At 47.9% G+C, this 12,718-nt stretch overlaps 1 long non-coding RNA gene across 1 annotated transcript; it reads left to right on the top strand.

Annotated features, from left to right (window-relative positions):
• Positions 1–5,662: 5,662 nt before the first annotated feature.
• On the top strand, positions 5,663–11,506 carry LOC111090631. The gene is made up of 4 exons (XR_005372473.1): positions 5,663–6,141; positions 9,006–9,709; positions 9,950–10,051; positions 10,987–11,506. It is a non-coding gene; the product is annotated as an uncharacterized LOC111090631 (long non-coding RNA).
• The last annotated feature ends 1,212 nt before the right edge of the window (positions 11,507–12,718 follow it).

Genomic DNA, 12,718 nt, shown 5'->3' with positions numbered 1-12,718 from the left:
CAGAAGTGGATATGGTATGTGTGGACAATCGAGTAGAAAAGTGCAGCCTCATCTAGGCCCAAATGACGTCCCTAGAACTAATTTTCTTCCCCATTCTTTGACTCTCATCAGACAGGCCTTCCCCCAGGAGGTAAGAGAGTAGCCTCAGCTTCAGCTCCATTTCCCTTGTGCGAGCTAGTAAGAGAGATCCCTAGGAATCTCAGCAGCATTATCATTGCTTGCATTGGGTCATGTTTCTTTCTTTGCCTGAACTAATCCCAGAGCCAGGGAACTGGGGGCTCTGATTGTCTCAGCCTCACGGTACTGCTCATGGCTCCTAGAGCAAAGGGTGGGGTCAGTGACCCCAGAAATTTCATGAGGAGGTTGATCCCAGAGGACAATTAAGGCCCACATTCCAGAAGAATGAGTTGATACAAGGTGGCAAAAGTAATAGGGGCTCCTGAAATTGAGTTAAATCTGAATTTCCCGTGTCGAAGCTGGTATTTGCTGTTACCATTTATATAAAAGCCGAGAGCTGCCAGGGGAAGGAATTGCCAAATACATTTTGCTTCAGGCCACTCTGCACTTCTGTGCAGAATCATTACATGTCCAGAGGGGCTGTAGCCCTTTCAGAGCCTGGGGTACCTGAGAGCCCTGGCATGCCCCGAGGAGGTGCCAACTCAGTGGAAAGTGAAGTATATATCCTGGCCACTGCTCCTAGAGGCAGGAACCCCTGGAATGGATGCCCTACCTAAGTCATAGAATTAACAATTCGGGATTTAGTAAAAAAACAAACAAACAATCCAAAAGGTATGGATCTATGGGGAAATGTAACCTCAGCCCCACCCCAGCTCCCATCTGTCATGTCACCTTCCCATAGTCAAACCTTGTCACCTGTCTCTCATGCATCATTTCAGAAATTGTCAGTGTGAAGGTAAGCATATATGAGTATGTTTCCAGCCTCTCTCTCTGTGTCCTTTTTACAAAAATGATTGCATCTTGTATGCACTTTTCTGTACTTGCTTGTTCCTTCTTAATGTTACTTGGCAATTGTTCATCTCAACACGAATATAGTTGCCTTATTCTGTTAAATGACTGCATAGTTCTTCATTGTATGTATGTATTATAATTTATTTTAGTCAGTTCCCTGTTAAATTGGTTGTTTTCAATCTTGTGCTGGTAAAATGATGCTGTAATGATTTATGTGCCTTTGTGCACATGTGTGAGTGTATGCATAGGGTTAATTCTTTAAAAAAAAAGTCAGAGTATGTGCATTTACAATTTTTATGGTTGTCAATATTTCCCCTTGATACTTGTTGTTGTTGTTGTTGCTGCTTTATCAGTTTCCCTTTTCATCAGTGATATTCAGGACTCCTGTTTCTCTATCCCTCACTGATGCTGACAGTATCTGAATCCTTGTGGCTGTTTTAGAGTTTTAGCACAGCAGTAGAAAGTCAGAGCAACAGGCTCATAGGACATGTAGTTGAAGGGGTTCATAGCAACGGGTTCATGGACTTTCCTTGTAAAGCAGAAAGCTCAAACTTTCTGTGTCTGAAGGATCAGGTTTTATAAAATTCCAAACATGATATTCCAGTGTTTTGGAAAATGCAATAAAAGCGAATTACTAGAAAAATGAAATTAAAAAAGACATTCATAATACAAACCCCATTTTAAATTACTGGGCCAGGCTTGGTGCATTCACTTGTCATCAGATTTTGGTTTTGCAGATGTTGAGGCCACCATGGGCATCATAATTATTTCCTTGGGTGCAGATTCTTGGCCAGCACTGGGAGGTGGGTGGGGGAAACAGGCTAATGGAGAGAGGGTCTCTCAGAGAAAGGGGATGGCAGAGAGAAGAAGTGGAGCGAGATGGAGGGCCACTAAGGTTCTGCTATAATAGCAACCGTTACTTCTTTGGGTCTTTACTACATGCCAGGCACTGTGCTAGGTGATTTTCATGCATTATCTCTTATAATTAGCACAAAATTCATATGAGGCAGGATCCATATTATTATCCCCATATTACAGATAAAGAAACTGAGGCTTGGGTGAAGGCCACTGAGTATCATACCATAAGTTAAACTGCAAAGCTCTTAGTTAAAAACATCCAAGGTCCTGTTCTTAGCTATTCCTGGTGCTATGTTGCAAAGAGGCATTTCCCAGACAGCTGCAAAGTGTGGCTCCGAGGATGGAAACAAACAAACAAACAAACAAACAAACAAACAAACAAACAAACACCTTTTTATTCAGTTTGCAGGGCAGGGGTCCTGCAAGTTTCTCAGAGAGCAGAAGCTGCGGTCCTTAGTCTCTGCTCAGCCGGGGCTCCGGAGGCCACCAGGAGGCAGCAGAGGCCTGCACTGGCGGGACTGCCTTGTCCCCAGCTGACTGCAGGCTCCCAGCAGCTGTCCTGAGTCAAAACCTGAACCGCTAATGGCCAAGAATAGCAAGGGGCTATTCACATGGGTACTCCTTCCCAGGGTTTCGAAAGTCCCTCACGTCATCCCTATCATTTCATAATCCTGCTCACAGAGAGCTTTTTCCATCTTCCTCAAACAGGTCTTATCTTGGCCTGTGAGAAGAAGGGCTTCGGGGACACACACACACTTCCTGCAGATGGCATCTTCCATGCTGGGTTGTGTGCTGGGATTAAAAACAAACAACCCCCCAAACACTGCACTAGGTCTTGCCCCCAAGGCAGACTGTCATGTAAATAAATAACCAGGGTACACCGTGTACAGCGCAATACTAGATATGCATGTGAAATCTGGTGGCAGCACGAAGTGGGAAAAAGAGGAGTGGAATTATAACTTAGCCATTTAGCTCAGAGGGAGCGCAGGGGAGCGTGCCTGCCTGCGGAGTCACCTTTCTTGTGATCTGAAGCAGAGGAAAAGGCTGAAAGCACTCTGATCTAGAAGGATGATGGGTAAAGGGTCCCAGGTTGAAAAGTATTAAATGCTAAGAGGATGTCAAATGCTCTACAGATCATAAAGTTTTCATGTTTTAAGTCCTTCGTCAAGGTGTGGGCTGGGATAGTTGAAGCAGGCCTAACCTGGGCTCAGCAAGACGGCGACAGAGGGTAGAGGAGTGTGGCTAGGAGGTTATGACATGGTCCATTGACAAGGTCAGTGAGCTCCAAGACCCAGCAAAGCCAGTCTGGAAGACATCCAGCCTTGCCTACCACCTCTTGCTTACCATAGCAGCCACAGTCCTTCATCCCCAAGGATGTCGGGAAAGCCGGGACCAGCCCAAATGCTCCCTACCCTGAGCCAATGGTGCAGACTCTCAGGCTTATCCAGGGGGATTCCAGGTCTCCATCCAGCCCTGTATCCCTTCCCCCCAAAAAAGCTTGAAATGGGCCTTAGCTGGGTCTTTGACAATCTGGACTCTTTCTTGGTTGATAACCTGGGTGTGGTCGCTGAAACTCTGTCCTTCTCCAGGATTGTTCCAGAAGGGAGTGGGGGCGCAAGGGGAGATGGGGGACACTGGAGGCATTGGCACAGCTCTGTCTACCCCCTGCAGCCCAGCAGCTTCCTGTCATGCCCTGTGCCTCTCCATGGACACAGGTGTACTGCCCCAATGCCACAGGAGTGTCCGTGTCACATGGGACACCCCTGGCTTGCTAATCTTTAATTTTATTCCCAGGCAACTTCCTTCTTGGCAGGCTGATCTCAGAGGGTGGTTTGGGGCAGCCATTCTCAGCACAGCCTGAGGGCCAGGGAGAGGGAAGAGCACCAGGGCCTAGGGGCCCAGCACGCAGTGGCCCCACCACAAGCAAAACATTTTGTTGACCTCTCATGCTTTTTTCTTAAAGTTCACATGACTTGCGCCTTCTACTTTTTAGTGTGTCTTGGCAAGTTTTAACATAAAAACAACGTTTTAAATGACTCACCGTTCAATATAAAGTGAACTGAATGACTGGCTTGTGCTTTCGGTTCTAAGATGCTGTCAATTGCAAGAGCACCATGGATTTAAGAACATTTAAAAAAAAATTTGGGAGCAAGAAGCATAGTTGCGTTAACACACCTATCAATGTATTCAGAATTTTTAGAAATGTTTATATGAAGAAAAATGCACAACTTACAATTAGAGAAATTCTTGTTGGTAATTTTCAGCCTCAGGAAAAAAAACACAAAAAACTTGAGAGTGAAAATTGGCTCTCCTGGAAGATGTGTGATGTTTGCCCTTGGCTTCATGTCCCCATCATGCGGCAGTGAGGGGCACAGGGTGAGGTCATGCTTGTTCTGAGTTGGCTCCTGGGTTTTTCCAGAGAGAATTTTTTCTGGTCCCCCAGAGTGCTCAGAGGCTAGCATTCAGTTCATCAAACCCTTCCTGTTAAATGAGGGCTACTCTCAACACATTTAAGAATTTTGACTTCTAGTGGCACTTGGGTGGCTCAGTGGTTGAACGTCTGCCTTTGGCTCAGGGCATGATCCTACCTAGGGTACTGGAATCAAGTCCCACATCGGGCTCCCTGCAGAGAGCCAGCCTGCTTCTCTCTCTGGCTATGTCTCTGCCTCTCTTGATGTGTCTCTCATGAATAAATAAATGAAATCTTAAAAACAAGACAGAATTTTGACTTCTAAAGTTAGAAATAGTTCCAAAAGAAAATCTCACCAATAAGCATTTAATGAATACCTAATATGGATCTAGCTCTTTCTCTTTATGTTGTCCTCTCTATAATATTAATGGATTCTCACTTCAAAGGCTATTGATTTCATGGAGGTCCTCCTGGCCACCACCACTGACACAAGTTTTCTAGAATTAGAAATTAAAGAAATGGAAGAGGGGGAGTAATGAGAATCTAAGCCATTGGTGTGTCATAGTTTTCAGCCAACACTTTGTGTGCGTTGTCTCGTGTGATTCTTATAACACCAAGAATCCTATTACCATAAACATTCTCATCGGACCAGGGGAGAAATTGAGTCTCTGACTGAAGAAACTCCTTGCCTGGCACCATGTGGCTAGTGAGTGACAGAACAGGCCTTCCACTGGGCTCTCTGGCGTTGGGTCCCCAGGCCTCTCTCTTCCACACGTGGCTTCTGTGGTGTGGGAAACACCTGGGCTGCTTTTGTTTCATTTGTTTGTTCCAACAAAACCAGAATGCTTTTAAAAGAATCTTTCCCCTACACTGAGGACCAAGCCTCAAATAACTCTAAGACATTGAAGAGAGAGAGAGAGAGAAGTGCTACAGAGCTTGGGGATATATGTGGGTACATGACAAAGGCCTGTTTAATGGATTTAATTGATAACTATTTGTTTGAGTCCCACCTGTGTGCCCACCAAGGGACACATGAGCACCAAAGTGGGCTCCCAGTTGCCCTCAGGTGTCTCAGTGAGTCCTGAGGCCCGTCTGTAAACCCCCAAGGGCAGACCCTGGTGACCACATGAATGTGAGGACGGGGTCACACCTGAGCTCCGCCAGGGTCCAGCCTGCCCTTGAGGCACTGCTTGTCCTTTGGTAATGGGGAAGATGGGCAGGTAGGCTGTGAACCCATCTGCTAACATGGCCGTGTGAGCTCACAATGGTTGAGATGTTAGAGCAGGGGGGAGTTATATCACTGAGGAGGTGACATTTGAGCTGCCCTGTGAAGGATGAAAGAAATTCACCAGGTGGGTGGAGGGCATTCCTGGCAAGAGAACAGCGTGAGCAGAGCTCAAAGGCTTGGGAGTACATAGCACAGAGAGGGTGGTATGGGAATGAAAGTGTTTGTGTGTGTGTGTGTGTGTGTGTGTGTGTGTGTGTGTGTGTGTATGAGAGAGACAAAGAGGGACAGAGGCAGAGAGAGGCAGGCTTCTATTTGTGTCCACAGATCTTTCCTTGGCCTTTGGCTCCCAGGGACACCCTTCCCAGAGCTCTTGGCCTAGCTCTGAACTCTATGGGCCTCTCCCTGCTCCCCTCTGGGCTCGGAGCTTCTGCACTTCAGCCCCACAAGTGTTTCCCTGTTCCTGCAGCAGCTCCCCGCCTGGACTTTGTTCTTCCGAAGACTGCCCTAAGCTTGGCCTCCAGAAGGACACTTGATCCCATCCCATGGCTGGCAGTGGCGCGCAGCCCTTGGAGCAGCTGCAAGGATGGTGTTGACTCCAGATGGAAAGTGTTTCGAGAATTCTGACGTGACATCATCACGACATTGCACTGACAGTAACTGATCTGGGAGTGGCCAGGTGAGCTATTCCCAACTTTGCCTCTTGTCAAGGGCTGGCTCAGATCAAGGAGCTCAGCTTGGGGGTGGTAATCTAGAACCAAGGCATAGCACACGGAGAGGCCTTCTGAGTGTCCAGACCATTGCTGAGAGCAGCCTGGAGGCTAACAGACACCCTGTATCCATCCTCTGTGATTTGAGCCAAGTGAGGGGCACACACTCATGCCACTGGCTGTGGCTGTGAATTTGGTGTCTCTAGGCTCTCCTACGCCGCCCTGGGGCCCAGACCAGCTCTGCTCCCAGAGGCCAGGCCTCCACTCCCAAAAGACTGCCAGGGTGCTGCATGTGGCGTCTTGCAGCTCAGCCCTCCAGCCTCACTAAGCCCCCCTTAGCCAGGTGAAGAGCTGGGGCTACCCCAGCCACACGCTGGAGGATGAAAGGGGAGTGCCCTGCCACAGCTGACATCTGCACCCTGGGCCCACACCCAGGACTTGTCTTCATGGCACCATCTGTTGCCTGCCAGAGCTGAGCAGGGACAGAAGGCTGGCACAGAGGCTCAGGGGACAGAGCTGGGAGGGGAAGTCACAGGGGCCCATGCTGCAAGTTTTGAGGGCTGCCTGGGAGAGAGCACCTCTTTGCCTCTTCTGCCACCATCATCCACTTATGCAAAGTTTGAAGGTGGGGCTGAAGAGTAAAGGAGCTAGAATTGGTCAGCCCCCAGCTCGGGCTGGCTTCAGCTTCCCTGACATCTAAGAGCATTCCCTTCTGGGGAAGCCAGAGGGCACAGCCAGATGGTCTCCAGCCCAGGCAAGCGTCCAGTTCCAGGCATCACAGCGGTCACCGTGAAATCATGAGACAGGAGCCGGCACTGGGCATCAGGCCATGGATGGGCCGCCTGGCGTTGGTGCCCTGGCTGGCTCTCTGCCCTTCCCTGGGAGCAGGCCATCCTCAGAGCATAGAGAGGCACAGGGAGAGAGGCTCCCCTGGGTGGGAACAAACCTCTGCTAGTCAGGGCCCTTGGCACCGGGGCCAGGGCATGTCCCAGCGACTGGGGAGAGGAGGGCCACCCACTCCTGCTACTTTGGAAGGGGCCAGTGCATTGGAAAGAAGACAGAAGGGGAAGGTGAGGGGATTTGAAGATCGGGAAGGAAAGCAAGAGAAAAAATGTGAGAGGGGAGAGGAGGAAGAAGGAGAGGAGAAGTAAAAAGCAGCATTGGTTGGGCTCCAGGGAACTGAGACCCCAAAATAACAGTGGGTCAAACAAGATAGCAGCTTCTCTTATGCAAAACTGTAGGTTCAGGACTGGCACCAGAGCCTAGGATCCTTCTCTTTCTACCATTCCCCAGACTACAAGCTGCCGTGTGGTGGAAATGGTGGGCCAAGGGCACTCCCCTCACTTTTGGACCCAAGTGAGAGTCGCACACACGGCTTCCTCTGCCATGGCATGGATCCAAATGTAGTCACAGGACTGCCTCTAGCTGTGTCCAGAGCAGAAAGCTCCATGAGAAAGGAGACAATGGATAATCCCTCCAGAGGGAAATAAAGAGGAAGAGAAAGGAAAGACTCTTAGGAGCAACTTGTACCTCTGGCCAGACCTGACCTCCCAAGCACATTTGACCCACTCCCAGGGGTTTGTCACACGCAGGCTCTGTGGGGGCAGGAGCTCTCGCCTTTCCTCAGAGATGTATTAACCTTGCTACCTGGGCCCAGACCTGACATGGGTTGGGGACACCTTGGCAAGGGTCTCCGGAGAGGGGTCTGCATCTAACAAAAGGAAACAAGATGAAGTGCAGGGTTTTTACTTCCCTACTTAGCCAAGAAGAGGTTCCAGAGTGTACTTTGGTCACAAAGAAGGATGCAATGTCATACCAAGTAATATTCTTTCAGGATGTGAGGAAAGAACTTGCCCAGTTTTCTTCAAGATACATGAAAGTGCATAAAACTGGGATCATTTCACATTTCAATCAGGTCACTCTGGGCCACAGAAAACCCAACCAAAACGTTGGATAAGAGCACTTATTCTCTCTCAAAACAAGAGTTCCAGAGGAGGGCTCTTCTGAGATTGATTAAGTCAACAGCTCTATGATGTTTGGGCTCTGCTTCCATTTCCTGGAAACTCTCATAGCTCTTCTTTTTGGTTGTAACATGGTAGCTAGACCCCCAAGCATTATAGTCTCCTAAATTTGCTTTTAAAGGAAGGAAGTATTCTCCTCACCAGAGCCATCATACCTGTGAGGGAAACCTTTTCCAGAGCCTCAGCAATTCCAGAGAATTGTTTGGAATTAGAATCCTTCTTAGCTAGACTAGGTTATATCTCTGTCCTTCAACCAGCCATTGGCAAGCACTGGTGAATAGGGTCACCCCTTTGCATGGGGTGGTTGGTTTAGGCCACTTACAAGTCCTCATCTAGGGCCCACCTTCTCTGAACACATTGCAGCTGGATCCTGAACAAAGACAAATTCTGTTATCAGAGAAATAGGGAGCCGTGGCTGCTGGTTAGGCTCAAGACAGATGTTAATTATCAATTATAGCTCTTTTTCTTAGATAGTCATGACCAATCAAACGAAGTTGGCACAGGAGACAAAGCATATGTGTCATCTCAGCCTTAGATAAGGGAAAGTAAGGAAGCCATAATTCAGGGCATCGTTAGTGACCCAGTCATCTTGTCATTGCTGCTTGTGGGGGTCTTTAAATACATCTACGAGTCCTTTTACAGTCCACCTTCAAAGGGTGGCAGGCACTCCCTTTGAGTGTGGTCTTGATCTAGTAATTCACTTCTTGTGAGCAGAAAATGGCAGAAGTGATGATGTGTGGATTTTGAATGGTGTTATAGAAGGCAGTGTAGCTTTCACCTTGCTTTCTCTCAAATCACTTGTTCTGGGGAAGGCCAGTCACCATGCCTGAGGATGCTCCAGCAGCTCTACGGAGAAGTCCGTGAACGGAGGAGCTGAGACCTTCTGCCAATAGCCGTGTGTGGAAGTCATTTCAGACAGACATGGATCTTCCAGCCCCAGTCAAGTCTCCACATGACTAAAGATCCTGCCAACATCTTGACTGCAACCCGAGGAACCACCCAAGCCAGAACCCCCCAGCTAAGCCACTTTCAAATTCCTGATTTACAGAAGCCATGAGCTAATAAATGTTGATTGTTTGAAGCCACCAAGTTTTGGGGTGATATGCTATGTGGCCAGGGCTGGGACTAGGGTGAAGTAAGTGAGGAACCCAGGGCATAAAATTTGAGGCCCAACCCTGAGAGTGAGCTTCTCTGTAAATTGTGTGCTTTAGGTTCCTCACTCACTTCCCTGTTGTCTCGACCTTGTGTCTGGCACTACATCACCTTCCATGCCTCTTCCCATTTCCCAACATTCTCCAGCTTGCCCTTGGGGATCCTTGGGGTTCTGAAGAAGCTGACTCCATCGCTGGTTCCAAGGGTGGGGTTTGTGACTAAGCCGGTCCGCGCATTCCAGTAGCCTTAGGTCTCAGCGACTAGATCAGCTGTGGCCTGTGACCTAGTCCTGTCCAACCACAGGAGAGAGCATTTTGTGAAGGATGCTGGGACAGATATGATTCCACTCTTGTCATCAAACAAGGTAAGTGTAACTGTGTCAGAGGGCTTCTGGCAGCCTTTTTGGAACCTGGGAGGAGAAGCCATTTTTGGGATAAAGCTCCTAGCAGGGTACAAAGGGACTGGGTCCTTGGTGACATTGTTTAGCTGCTAGGTTAGTGCTTATCTGAAGCCAGCCTCATCATCTCTGGACTTTTCAGCCCAGTGAGCTAATAATTTCCTTTTAAAAAATTTAAGCCCATTGGAGTGTGGTTTTCTGTTACAGGCAAAGGAAAGCACAAATGTGATGTTAAACACACAGAGGAGACCCCACATCAGTTACTCATACAGATGCTGCCAAGGATCCAGCTGTTTCCCACTGTGCAGAGTGAGTATCCAGATGTTCTGAAAAAGTGTTGTTTCAACCAGATGTTGAGTATCTTGTAGATGGAAGGTTAACATGATTTAATGCTTAAAGACAAACTTCCTTACCACCCCCTGCTCCACACCCCCTGTCTGGTGCCCTGCCCACTCAGAGTCCCTTCAGGTGGCCATGTCCCCTCCCTCCCCCAAGTCCTCAAGTAGGTGTCCCATTTTGTATCTTGTGGTACACCCCTCAGTCCATTTGTCCTCTTCTTCCACAGCTATTTGGGTTGGGGATTGGGATCCAGCCCAGAAAGCCAGTCTAGAGGCCTGGCATGAAGGACTGAGCTGGGCCAACTGGTCTTTCTTTATCTCTTGGAACTAAGACTTTCTAAAGAAGGAAGCAGTTATAGGCAGAGCTGCGAAGTAGAGATGGGGCCGTGGGAGAACAATAAGCAAACAGAAGTTGTGTGAGGGCAGAAAAGAGGAGCAGGTGAGGCTACAAGGAAAGAACAACCCCAGGTGGCCCAGTGATTGAACGTCTGCCTTCGGCTCAGGGCATGATCCCAGATCCCAGGACCGAGTCCCACATCAGGCTCTCCGCAAGGAAACTGCTTCTCCCTCTGCTTATGTCTCTGCCTCTCTCTCTCTGTGTCTCTCATAAATAAATAAATAAATAAATAAATAAATAAATAAATAAATAAATAAATAAATCTTTAAAAAAAAAAAAAAAAGAGGAGCCCAGAGCCCAGGGCAAGAATAAGCTGGGTAGTAGGAGAAAAGGGTGGGATTGATTCACAGAAAGAATAAACACCCTGAGCAAGGGAGAGCACCAGCACCGAGGAGGCAGGGAGCAATTAGTCAGGATGGGCTAGATGCAGCTGTGAAAATGAACAGTCCCAGATGCTGGTGGCTGACCCCGCCAATTTATTCTTGACCACACACTACCTGTCCCTCAAGGCTCAGCAAGGACGTTGCTGCATGTTCTGGTGCCAGAAGAGTTCAGACCTACAGAAGCTTCACATTGGCAGGTGCTTCCATGGTTGCAGAGGCAGGGGAAGGAAATTCAGCCAACTGCTCATCAGCTATTAAGGCTTCTGCCCAGAGGTGACACATGACTCTTCTGCTTACAATTTACATCCGTGCCTGATTTTAAAGGTGGAAGAGTCTTGCCATGCTACTGTATGCATGAAAAGAGGAGAAACAGGAATGTTTGTGGTCACTCTTACTCATGTCCAGAGAGAGGGCAGCTGCTGGTCCCTAGAGCCACTTCAGGCTCCAGAAGTTTGGAGTTCATGAGGCTCTGCTGCATTGTGGCCCAAGATCTTCATCACCCTTACAGCTCCACACATGCCTTACAAAGCCCACCAGCCTCTACACACACCTTTGCTTATTTCTTGTAACTTAAGACCTCACTCCAGGGACTTCATATTTCCTTTGAATGCTCCTTTCTCAACTGGGGACTCCCTCTCTCAGAAACCTAAAGCCAGCACAAACCACCTTTGTGTCTCTGTTTTCTAGTAAGGTGGGGATCAACAGGTCTGCCTGCCTCAGGAATGTCAGAGAAGATGCTAGAAACTCTATTTGCACACAGCAAGACTTTGTAGGTTCCCCTCGCAGGTAATAATACAAATCTATTAACATTTTCTAGTGCTTACTGTTAGTTAAGCACTGTGTTAAGAACTTCATCTGAATTCCTTCATTTAAAATATTTTCAACATCACTTTGTGGGTGAAGAAACTGTGGCATAGAGGTAAGCAACTCCCTTGAGGTCTGATTTTTTAAGAAATCTGTGCTCCTCACATTATAGGACATCACGAGAGATGGTGAAGAGGGCTTTTGGGCTGATGAGCCAGTCCTGAGGGACTGAGGCTGATCTTTGGGGAGGGAAGAAAAAGGGTAGAGGCTGCCCCAGGTGGGCAGAGAATTTACTTCCAATGAGGAGACAGTCTGGGATCCGGGAGAAACACACTTAATGGAGCAGGGTGTGGTATGCTTCGGATGCCCGTGGGCTCACACTCAAGTCCTTCTTGGAGAAGATTAAGAAACTGGGGTGGGGGGAGGAGCTGTCTTTGAGCATATATAGTGATCACATTGTGGTCTCTAAACATCTTTCCTCAGTGAAAGGAACCAAGGCTTCTTGGAGGATGGGCTGTTTCCAGGCCTGGAGCAGGAATATACAAACAGAGCCTAGAACAGCTTGTACCAGAAGCCAAGAAAGCTATCAAACACCACTGGGGTCATGTCAAAAGGACACAGGTGCAAACTTGAAGTAGTTCCTAATAGATAGAAAGGGATCGTTTGTGCATCAAAATCAAAACTAAATAAATAAAAACCCTGCAATGAATTGCAGCATATCAAATATTTTAAAAATCCATAAATTCAAAATGATAATAATAAAGACACTTGAAGGATGCTTACAGAAAACTAATTCACTATTCTGAGAACTGATAAATAAAGGGAAAGAAGTTTTTTTTTTAAGATTTTATTATTTATTCATGAGAGACACACACACACACACAGAGGCAGAGACACAGGCAGAGGGAGAAGCAGGCTCCATGCAAGGAGCCCAATGTAGGACTTGATCCCGAGACTCCAGGACCACGCCCTGGGCAGAAGGCAGGGGCTTAACCACTGAGCCACCCAGGGATCCCCAGGAAAGAAGTTTTTTAAAAGCTAACTTTAGGGCCTC

Source organism: Canis lupus, chromosome 17, assembly GCF_011100685.1.
Source record: "Canis lupus familiaris isolate Mischka breed German Shepherd chromosome 17, alternate assembly UU_Cfam_GSD_1.0, whole genome shotgun sequence".
Lineage (NCBI taxonomy): Eukaryota > Metazoa > Chordata > Mammalia > Carnivora > Canidae > Canis > Canis lupus.
This window is presented reverse-complemented; position numbering and strand designations above follow the sequence as displayed.